The following is a 12,152-nucleotide window of genomic DNA, read 5'->3' as shown; positions in this document are numbered from 1 at the left end:
CTATCTCTTGTAAGAAATGATAAATGATAGGAATTTGGAGAGACATTTAAGGAAACTTGGATGAAATGAAACAGAGTAAAGTGAGCAGAACTAGGAGAACAGGACATACCATGACTGCAATAATGTAAATTAAAAAATGACAAAAAAGCAAATAAAGTATTAAATCCAATGACCAATGTTGAATCTAGATTTCAGATGAATGCAGAATGTGGCAGATATGGTCATACAGTTGCTGTTTGGGTAAACTATTTTTCTTTGCTATTAAAGAAGAATCTGGAGTTGGGAAGGAAGGATACATAGGGAAAAGACTGTGATATTAAAAGAAATAAAAACAACAATAATAATAAGCAGTTCTTTTAATCTACCTGTGCAATAGTCTGTGGGACATTAATATAAAAGAATAAGATTAGTAACTTCATCTGAAACATATTGAAAAAGATGAGATAATGATCATAACAATAATAATGTCATGTCAGGATAATAAAAAAAAATTCTCTTTACCCTTACCCACAACCCTTACATGAGTATGTACATGCATGTACACACACACACACACACACACACACTAAAAAAGCCTTTGGCTTATTTACCGAGAAACATACAACTATATAAACAACTCCTAGTGTAGATTGACTATATACATTGAGGGGTAGGAAGCATTTCTGAATTCATCGAGAAGGGGGCTGTCAGTGGTGTTGGTTGCCAGCTCATAGCTGTGATTTACAGAGCTTTCCAACACTGTTTTCAGATGTTCGATCACCGTTTACTGTTCTGAGGCTAATAAACATCTTGTCATAAGTGATAAACAGAACTGCTCCCCAGGATATGTGAAAGCTATTTTCAAAGAGTGCTTGTTCTTTGCAGAATGTCCAACTCTATGATTTGGGTGGATATTGATCTATCTAAATATAAATACTTATACATACACATACATACATCATACTTATATATATATGTATGTATACATAAATTTTTATACATACATGTATGTGTATATATCTACACAAAACAAGCACATACACACACAAACATATGTAAATATAGATATGTATGATAATATAAAAATGAGATGATCATGATAAATTGTGAAGTCATAGGCCAAAATTATTATCAAAAGTTCTTTTTACCTTCACTTCCAATTCTTCCTCTCAATCCACACCCACCCACACATACACACAGACAAACCAGGTGACCCTCCCATTCTGTAATATAAAAACTCATATATATATTTATCACTATATATAATGTTTATGTATATAGATATGCACACTCATATATTCCACCTTTCTTACATGACAGTTACAATTGGAAAATTCTCAGGAATCTCTCAGGATTCTTTTATTCTCAGATTTGGAAACTGATGGCTTTGCCTGATAAGGAGATTCAAGAAGTGACCAATAGTTGTCCTAGAGTGAGAAAGAACGGTTTTAGTCCATTGAATAACCCTGTTTTTCTATTTGGTCACCTTCCCCAATCGTCAAGATTGGAACTTTGTAATTGTATATTGTGTTAAGTCTCTTTCTATAAAATTAACAAGTATTAAGATTTACTATGTATCAAGCACTGTGCTAAGTACAGGGATACAAAGAAAGGCAAAAAGTAGCCCCTTCTCTCAAGTAGCATATATTGACTGTGTGACCCTGAGACTTTACTTAATCTCTCAGTATACCAGGCAACTCTCAAAAGCTCTAAATTGCAGAAGAGGGGCTGATCTGCATTGGTGGAGAGAGTTTCTTCATCCGGGAATGCCTTACACCAAAGAAATCATAGTTTAATCCAAAAAAGAAAAAAAGGTTTGCCTGATTCTCATCATTAGTTGGTAATGCAAATAGCACTCATTGGCTTGGAAATCTAAAAACCTGGGTTTAATTTCTGCTCTAGTTACTTCTTGAATGGCTAGGAAAGTGCTTGGGCACCTGCTTGCTTGTTTATCATATAAAGGGGTTATTTTAAACAATCTCTAAGGACTATTTATGCTCGAATTCATGAATTCTGTTGAAGAGCTCCTGATTCCTGGTTTGGAGCTCTCTCAAAGGGCACCATTCCTTTCTCTCCCCCCCAAGTCTGGTTTGTCATGCTCCATGGAAAAAAGGAGGGAGCATTTGGGTAACCTGAAGAAATGCTGAGTCCAGAAACAGAAGAGATGGCTTGGACCACAGGCTCCTGGCATGTGAGTGCCCAGGTGGTGTGGCAGTGCCATACCCTTTGGAGCAGCTCAGCCCTTACTGTATGCAGAAGCAGGAGTGTCCTAGTGATGGGGAACCAGCCTGTGCTGAAAGCGCAGAGCGTGTGACATGTGCTGCCATCCTGTTGATTCACACATTCTGCAAGCTGGTGTGTTCACTCAGCCCTCCTTCAGGATATTTGGAAGAGAGAAATAGAGTGCTATTTCTCACCCCACCCCTCTCCTTTCCTTCTTTCTCTCTTTTATCTCCCTCTTTTTCTCTGCCTCCTCTCTCTTTTTTCTGTTTCTGCATCTTTTTCTCTCTCAATCTTTCTCTTCCTCTCCTTTCAGTCTATCTCAATGTTTCTCTCTCCTTTTCTGTTTTTGTCTGTTTCTCTAAATATCTTTCTCCCTTTTCTCAGTTTCTTTGTTTCTGTGTTTATCAACATTTTTCTGTTTCCCTCCCTCTTCCTCTCCTTCTCCCTATCTCTCTATTCCTTTCTCCTGAATTCCCTTTTCTCTCCCTTGTCCTCCATCTTTCTCTTTCTTCCCTTCCCATATCTGGCTTCTTCCCTTCCTCCTTCCTTCACTTTCTCCATCCCCCTCTCCCTTTTTCTACTTCCTCTTTCTTATCTATACCTTGTCTTGCTAAATCTCTCCTCCCTTTTCTCTCTGTGTATCTTTATTGTTGTCTGTATCTCAGAAAGTAATTCTCTCTCTCTTTCTCACTCTTTGTATCTGTTGATCTCTTTCTGCTTTTTTTCTCTGTTATTTATCTGATATCCATTCTGTCCTTGTTTCTCTCCATCTATCAGTCTGCCCCAATCTTTTTCTCTCTTTTTCTTTGCCTTTCTCTCTCTTTCCATTTCATCCCTTACCTATTCTTTTTTTCTACTCTCTCTAAATCATACCTGCTCCAAATTGGAAGACTGAGACATAAGAGAGGCTGGAGATGAGGATTGTATTGGGAGTGGAGAATGTTGGAGGGTGAGAAAAAAATTCCATGGAGAGGAAAATGAGTTTCCTAACTAGGAAAAGACAAACTGGGCACAGTATTTGGGGATTATGGGAGATATAAGGAAAGTTATGGTCCATCATCTATTTCATGATATCACCCTTTCAAGTGAGATGGGTTTAAGTACTTTCTACTTGGGTGGGGCTCATAGCTCTCTCCCTTTCTTAAAGACTGGAGCTGGAAGATGAACATGGGAGAACATTGTTTCCTCTGGTTTTGATGTCCAAAAATAGAAAAATAAAACAGCATTCTCTCTTCATGATTTCAGGGGTTTAGTGGAGGAGTTATTAGGCTGAGGAACCAGTTCTTTGATTCAGTAGAATGGAAGCTCTTTGAAAGAAGAATGTTTTTGTATTTGTACTTCCAGATGCTTAGCATAGCACTGTGTATAACATATACTTAATAAATAATTGTTGGGGCAGCTAGATGGTGTAGTGGATAGAGTGCCAGCCCTGAAGTCAGGAGGACCTGAGTTCAAACCCAGCCTCAGACACTTAATACTTCCTAGCTGTGTTATGCTGGGCAAGTCACTTAACCCCAATCGCCTCAACATAATATATAATAATATATTAATAATTATTATGCAGCCTCAATAATAATAAATGTTGAAGCTCCTAATATTTATGTAGCTTAAGAACTGGGAAGAAGAATATTTATAGAAAGGTCCAGCAATTTCCAAGGGACACTACCCAAGAATAAGAGTAAAAATTATGGTCATGTCTTCAGACATCTGTACCCAAATGTGTGAAGGGAATATGTGTAGTAAGTCAAGTGAACTAGACATTATCAAGGTCATTAATTACATTATACTCTCAATGAGGATTGTCTTGTAAAAAGATGGATTAGATTTGTTTTCCTTGCCCCTAGATTAACAGAACCAGAAATATTGGATATACATTGTACAGAGATGGATATTGCCATATAAGTACAAAAGACTTAAGAGTTACAGCTATCCATAAGAGGAATGGGCTACTCATGGATAACCTTCAAGAGCTAGACGATGAATCATCAGAAATAGTGTAGTAGGAATCCTTACATACAGATGGAACCAAATAGATTCTGGGATCTCTTTCTTTCAACTTTCAGTTTTTATCATTGTCTATAAATGATTTAATCTCTTTACCAATATTCAGGGTTAACAAAAAAAAACACCTTTTTGTCACACCATTTCCATAATAAAACAGTGATGACGATGATGATGATGGTAATGATAATAATAATGATGCTAAATGGCCTAATAAATAGAGTGGGAGACCTAGAGATAAGACAGTTTGAGTTAAGTGTAACTCAGGGCAAATCCATCTCTGTTTGCCACAGTTCCCTTATCAGTAATAATAACATCTATCTCCTAATGAGATAATATTTGTAAAAACATTTTGTAAATCTTATAGCATTATATCAGTTCTAGTTTTTTAAATATTAGCTATTTTTATCCAAGGTGGAAATTGAAGGTCAAGGTTGCCCAGGGTTATACAGTTAACATTGAACCACAGTTTTCTGACTCTCAATCTAGTACATTTTGAATTTTACCTAGTTACCTTCCTCAGACTCTGTTTCCTATGGAGTTATGAGGGAAATCTATATAAATGTGAATTGTGGCCATCACTATTATCATCTCTATGTGTGGAGCACTAAGGATGCAAAGATATATAAGAAGTGAAACTTGCAATACATAAAGGCATAATCTACCACTTCTCTATGTAAATTATATCCTAGCAACATACCCAAATGAAAGCACCTTTGACACTCTTTGTAGAATTCAGAATTCTTTTTAACCCCTGAAGCAATTGGGGTTAAGTGACTTGCCCAGAGTCACACAGCCAGGAAGTATTAAGTGTCTGAGATCAGATTTGAACTCAGGTCCTCCTGACTTCAGGGTTGGTGCTCTATCTACTGTGCCACCTAGCTGCCGTAGAATTCAGAATTCTTACTTCTAAGCATGTGATAAAGTGTGCCTAGCTACTTAAATTTATGAGCCAGATTCTCTTTTGGAAGTGGGGTGCCAAATGGGGTGCTGTCCCTCTTATTCTGGCCATCAAAAACAAGGAGAGATAATGATCATGGCTTTTAAAAAGCATATAATTTTTCATTGGTTTCCATATTGAAATATATTCTGTTATCTTCTTTACTTACCTAATCTTGTTAGTTTTGAAGACTGAATTGCTTTTAGTGAATCCATGTTGGCTCCTAGTGATCAGTGCATACTTTGCTAAAAATTTTGAAATTTTTTATGTTTTATAATCAAAATTAGAATTTTTCTAGGGATCAAAATCAAGTTTATAAGTCTGTAGTTTCCAGAATCAACCCTTTCCCCCACAATTTATATAGATGCTCTTTTAATAAATGCCCCTAGGACACTGAAATTTCTATTGTAGGTAATCATAACTTACAAAATATTTAACAAATGATGACATATGAAGAGTTTTCTTCCTCTGCTACAGAGTTGAAAGAACATTGAAAAAGGGAGAGTTTTGGGAAAAATATCTGTAGAGTGTTGTTGGCAGTAATTTGTGTGAGTTACTTCCTCCTCCCCAATTTTCTTTCTTTCTTTCTTTCTTTCTTTCTTTTTTTTTTTTTTTTTTTGCACAGAAATCTTTATTCATTCAATAATGCAGAAGGTTCTAGGTAGATTCTGGGGAAGAAACAAAGCTTGGTTAAAGCACAGTTATTAATTAAGTTGGGGTAATAAATTCATTTCAATCTTTATCATACTTTTTGAAATGATCAGTAATGGTAAACAGATTGCTTTGAAGGGAATGCCTTAGAATTCATGAATTTTGTCCTGCATTTCTGCAAGTACACTCATTTTGTGTAGTGCATAGAATGGCTCTGTTTATGCTGAGGTGTTTTGTAAATCCTGTTTGAGACAAGGAGTTTAATAAAGAGAAAGATGGCATAAGGCAGTGAAAAGAAGAATAAAGATGAAAGAAGCATTTACACTTTGGAAATAAAGCTACAAATCAGAATGAAGAAGATGGTGGAGAATATGTTAAATATACAGATTAAATTTAAAAGCCTGTTGGTACCCATTTTAGAGAGCTGGTTATTAAATATTTACAGACTTATTCCTACTGCTGATCTTCATTGATGTGATTAGTTTGGAATATGAGCTGATTGTAAGCAACAAAAACCTCAGACCTAAAAATTAGTATCTAAACCAGCTTTTCCTTTCTTTCTTCTCCCCTTTTTTCTTATGTTCTCCCTAGGCTTTTAAGTTGTCCTCCTTGTTCAAATGAAGTATTGTCCTCCTTAGCTTTGCTTCACTGAGATTCCTTGGGCCAAGAAAGTGATTAACTTTTGGTGATGTTGGATGGAGTCCCTAACCCAAAAAGTAAGCCAACAGATCATGGAAGCTGTGGACCCTGGCTCTGTTGACTTTTAAGGGTGTGAGATCCATTGATTTGGTCCCTGCCTGGACCCAGGACTGGCTTTTGCTTTTTTATTCTAGCCAATTATCACAGTGAGTGAGGGAGCATCCCCAACCCAGCATCCTATTATCAGGCTTAATTATCCCCAGTGAAGTCATCTACTTGGAGCTGTAGCTGCCATATGCTCTGGAGCCTCTCAGCTGATTCCTTTTCTCTCCTCCTTCCCAGGCACAGTAGCAGATGGGGAAGGCTGGGCATGGAAGGACCCCCCCACCCCCATCTGCTGTAAGCTAGCTTTCTGGAGCCCTGCTGATGAGCAGCTCTGGAAGCCTGAAGTGGCAAAAGGAGAGAGTCCTAGTGCCATTCTAAAACAGCTGCTTTCCTCAGTGACTGTGTGAGAAGGCTGCCCCTCCAATGTTCTCCTCCCCACTCCCCACCCTCTCAGGACACAATAACATTTCAGCCACTAATGTGGTTTTCTCTGAATGGCTGCAGAACTCAGAGGGGAGATGTAAAGGAGCAGGAGAGATGCATAGCTATGTAGGAATGTGTGCTTGTGAGAGATAGCTGCTAGTTAATGGTACTAGCTGAGGTGCTGGAGAGGGCCCAAGCTAAAATGTTAAGTAGGTGAGGTTTGTTTTTGGTATTGTAATGTTCTTTCTGTGTGTCTCAGTCTTTATCTCTATCTCTATTTCTTTATCTCTCTTTGTCTCTGTTTCTGTCTCTGACTCTCTGTCTCTGTCTCTCTCTCTCTCTCTCTCTCTCTCTCTCTCTCTCTCTCTCTCTCTCATTATTGTTCTGTATTTCTCTGTCTGTCTGTCTGTCTGTCTTCTATATGTGTGAGGGTGCCCCTATCCCAAGCATCTAGCTTGATGCCCTTTCCAAAGGAATCTGTTACTGGCTGTCAGCCAATCCTCAGTAAGGTGTGAGCATTCTCAGTTTAGGATTCTCCTTCTCCCAGAGGGTTTTGGCAGGTAATAAGGAACACAACCTCTTCCAATGTAAAGGAATGCATTTCTAATAGCAGAATTTCAGTCACCCTAACAAGTGTTGATGGAGGTATTTTTGCTCCTTCGCAGTCCAACTAGAATCATTCCACATGTATAAGGCTAGCCCAGGTCAATGTATGCATAAGTATGCACACATGTGTGGCTGAGCTAAGATCAGGGATAGTGGGTGTGATCCAACAGTATTTTATGGAAGAAGGAGGAATCAAGGTATTAAATTATCATTATAGATTCCCTTAGCCAGCAGAAATGCCCACGAGCTATGGAGAGGGGGCATGATCTATAGTCAGGGAAGGAAAATGATTTTTTCTGAAGGAAAAAGATAAGGGACTGGCAGGAACAAGAGTTCACAAGTTACTATGGGAAGAGAGGGGGAAACACACTCACCAGGTCTTTGGACCCACATAGCTTCTTGCCCACCACAAATGACCATGTGGTCTGAGAAGGGTTCTGTATTTATGGCTGGTATGTAAATGAGAGCATGTGAACATTAGTTATGATGGTATGAGTTGAAAAGTTATGGTGGCTGGGGTAGGTAAGGGTTCTTGTTTTGAAACTTGTGAGCATAGTAGTAATAATATGAAGGTATAAATAAGTGTGAAAATGAGGATAGGAACAAGCATTAATATTAAACTCCTTCTATACACTATGCACCGGGTGAAGTGCTTTGACAAATGTAATTTGATCCTCACAATAACTCTGCAAGATAACTGTTATTATTATTCCCATTTTATAGATGAGGAAACTGAGGCAAACTAATTGGGTGATTTGTCCAGGGCCTAAAAACTAGTAATTGTTGAGATTTTCTTGACTTCAGCCCCAGCTGAAGTCTAATCAGACTTCTAATCTAGATGCTTCAATTTCTTGACACCTCCTATGACCTATAGATTCACCAAATTAGGTCCTTTTAATGATAGGTTTACATGGAAAGGCAGTGTGGTCTAGTAAAACAAGTATTAGATTTGAGATCAGAAGACTTGATTGCAGAGGTTGATTTTGTTACTTGTGTGACCATGGAAAAATGACCATGTTACTTGTGACCACAGGAAAGTCCAGTGACTCTGGCCTTGCTGTTTCTCACACAAGACCCTCTAGAAATTTTCAGTGGCTGTCTCTCATACCTGGAATGTCCTCCTTCCTCATCACTCTTTCCTGGCTTTCTTTAAGTCCTGGCTAAAACCTCATCTTCTACAGGTTGCCTTTTCCATGCTACTTTAATTCTAGTGTTTTTCCTCTATTCCTCTCTTGAATTTATCCTCCATGTTATTTTGTTTGTACCCAGTAGTAGTGTGTAGTCTCTCTTCCATAGCTTTTTATTTTCTTTGGATCCTTAGGACTTAATACAGTGCCTGTAACATGATAACTACTTAATAAATGCTATTTGACTTATCAGCAACTTCTCTACTCTTTAGTTTTCCTTATCATTATCTATCCATTTCAGACTTTGCTTTCTATTTCTCCTTCCCCTCCCCCCAATTTTCCCAGTAAGCCCTGTTTTCTCATTATATGGCCAAAGTTTTTAAACTTTGGTTTTGTTAATTGTCCTTACAATGAATAGTCTGAATTAATTTATTTAAATATTGACTGATTTGATCTCCTTGCTGTCCAAGGAACTCTCAAAAGTCTTCTTCAGCATCACAATTTGAAAGCATTGATTCTGCATCATTCAGTTTTTCTTAATAATCCAATTCTCAATATATTACTACTGGAAAAACCTTAGCTTTGTCAGCAAGAGGATGTCTCTGCTTTTTAGTATGCTGTCCATATTTGCTAGAGCTTTCTTTCCAAGGAACAAGTGTCTTTTAATTTCATGGCTGTAGTCACTCTCTGCAGTGATTTTTGAGCTCAAGAATATAAAATCTGATATTGCTTCTATTTCTCCCTTTATTTGCCAGAAAGTGAGGGGAGCAATTGCCATGATTTTCATTTTTTGATGTTAAACTTTGAACCAGCTTTTACACCCTCCTCTTTCACCCTCGTCAAGAGCCTTCTTATTTCTTCTTTATTTTCTGCCATCAGAATTGTATTGTCTGTATATCTGAGCTTATTGGCATTTCTACTGGTAACCCTAATTCTGGCTTTTGATTTATCTATTCTGCATTTTGTGCGATGTACTCTGTATGTAATATATTATCACGTTATTCTTTTAATAAGATGATAATATACAACCTTATTAAACTCCTTTCCCCATCTTAAACCAATCAGTTGTTCCACATTTGGTTCCAACTCTTGTTTCTTCACCTGTACACAGGTTCCTCAGGAGATAAATAAGATGATGAAATAATCCTATCTTTGAAAATTTGCCACATTTTGTTGTCATTGACACAGTCCAAGACTTTAGTGTAGTCAATGGAGCAGTGTAGATGGTTTTCTAGAACTCCCTTGGTTTCTCCACAAAGTAGCAAATATTGGCAATTTGGTCTCTAATTCCTCTGCCTATTCAAAAATGAGCATGTTCTTCTGGTTATTCTTAGTTCACATATTGCTAAATCTAATCTTATTGTTTGTCCCTTGTTCTCAAAGAGGACCATGACATCAGAGAGGTGATACCATGCTATGCAAGTGAATTGGATTTAAGAAAGGGATGTGCAAGGTCATGTGCCTCACTTTTCCCTCCAGAGCCTTCTTTGGTTCTGGATATGGATGGCCCTGGATAGAAAGGGAGATCTTGGCCTTTTTAAGTTAAGATCTTCAACAGGTCTCAGTTTGACTGATTCAATGATTCATTCAGTGATTAAAGGGTAGGTAGCAATTGAGGCAAAGAATTTCCTTTTTCACCTGGTCCAAAAAAAGATCTACATAAATAAATAAACAAATGAATAAATTAATGTATCTGGGAGGGGAAGACTTTTTCATGAAAAAATCTCTCCATATCTTTAATTTTTTTGAAGGGATCTCTTGTCTTTCCCATTCTATTATTTTCTTCTATCACTTTGCATTGCTCATTTAAGAAAACTTTCTTATCTTTCCTTGCTGTTCTCTGTAATTCTGTCTTCAGTTGTGTTTTCCATTTCCCCTTTCCCTTTTCCTTTCCTTCTTTCCTCAGCTAAAAGTAAAGCCTCATTAAATAGTCATTTTGCTTTCTTGCTGTTCTCTTTTTTTGGGATTTGTTGCTGCTGCTGCTGCTGCTGCTGCTGCTATTGTTGCCTCTTGTATAATTTTATGAACCTCTCTCAAGGCATTCCCATCTACTAGGTCTAAATCCTCAAATCTATTCATCACCTCTCCTTCATACTCATAAGAGATATTATTTAGGTCATATCTGTATGGTCTATTTTCTCTATTTTCTTTAATTTGTTTAAATTTTGTAATAAGAAGCTGATAATTTGAGCCACAGTTGCTTCAGCTCCTTTTTTAATTGATCATATAGAGCTTCTTTCATTGCAAAGTACTAATTAAACTTTTGATTTTAGTATTGACCATCTGGTGATTTGCATGTATAGAATCACCTTTGGGATTGTTGAAAAAAAGTATTTTTCTATGACTAGTGGATTATCTTAACCAAACTATATTAGTCTTTGCTCTGCTTCGTTATGAACTCCAAAGTCAAATTTATCTATTATTCCAATTTCTTTTTATTTCCTATACGGCATTTCAATCCCCTCTGATGAATGTGACATAGTGTGTGTGTATGTGTGTGTGTGTGTGTGTGTGTGTGTGTGTGTGTGTGTGTGTTTCTGTTTCTGTTTGTGTGTGTATAATTTCTAAAAGATGTTGTAGGTTTTCATAGAACTGAGAGTAGTCTTGACCTCTTTAGCATCAGTGATTGGAGCACAGACTTTTGTTACCGTAATATTGAATGGTTTGCCTTGGATTCGAAAAAATATCATTTGTCATTTTGGAGATTATAGCCTAGTACTGTGTTTCTCACCCTTTTATTGACTATGAGGGCTACTCCATTTCTTTTAAGGGATTCTTGCCTATAGCAGTATATGTAATAATCACTTGAATTAAACTCACTTCTTCCTATCTATTTAAATTCCCTGACACTGTATATGTTTTAGTGGCCCCCATTTCTGAGTTTAACACTTTTGGGCTAAGCTAATCTAGTTCCAAATGAAGTTTGGCATAAATTAGGTAACTCATGTGGAAGCGTGTGTTAGAAAGTGAGCACCAAGCTGTATCAGGAGGAATGAACTGGCTCAGATGAGAAACGGATCAGCAGAAAGCTGTTCATTAGTAATATTGGCTATGAGTGGCCACTATAACATCAGCCAGAACAAGCTAAGAAGAACCAGTCTTTAAAAAAATTAAAAATACTAACAGGTTACAATCTTGTGACCCATTCTAATAGCCAAGGAAATAATTATTCATTCAGTTGGAGCTTCAAGGCTCTGAGTACAAGACAGGGGACTTTGTGGCTTGCTAGACTATAGTATAGAATGCACAGGAGCCTCAAAATCAATCAAGCCCAGTCCAATAAAACAACCATTTATTATGTGACTACTAGGGGCTTTCCTGACTCAGCCAGGCAAGCCCACCTCTCCTGAAAAACCTTCCTGCATAAGGAAAAAAAAAACTATACCACTTGCAGAGTTGGCATGTGACTGGAAGAAAAACTAGACTGTGGTTTTCTTCAGCTGTCTCTCCTGGTTCAG

The sequence above is a fragment of the Antechinus flavipes genome, chromosome 4 (assembly GCF_016432865.1).
Source record: "Antechinus flavipes isolate AdamAnt ecotype Samford, QLD, Australia chromosome 4, AdamAnt_v2, whole genome shotgun sequence".
Lineage (NCBI taxonomy): Eukaryota > Metazoa > Chordata > Mammalia > Dasyuromorphia > Dasyuridae > Antechinus > Antechinus flavipes.
This window is presented reverse-complemented; position numbering follows the sequence as displayed.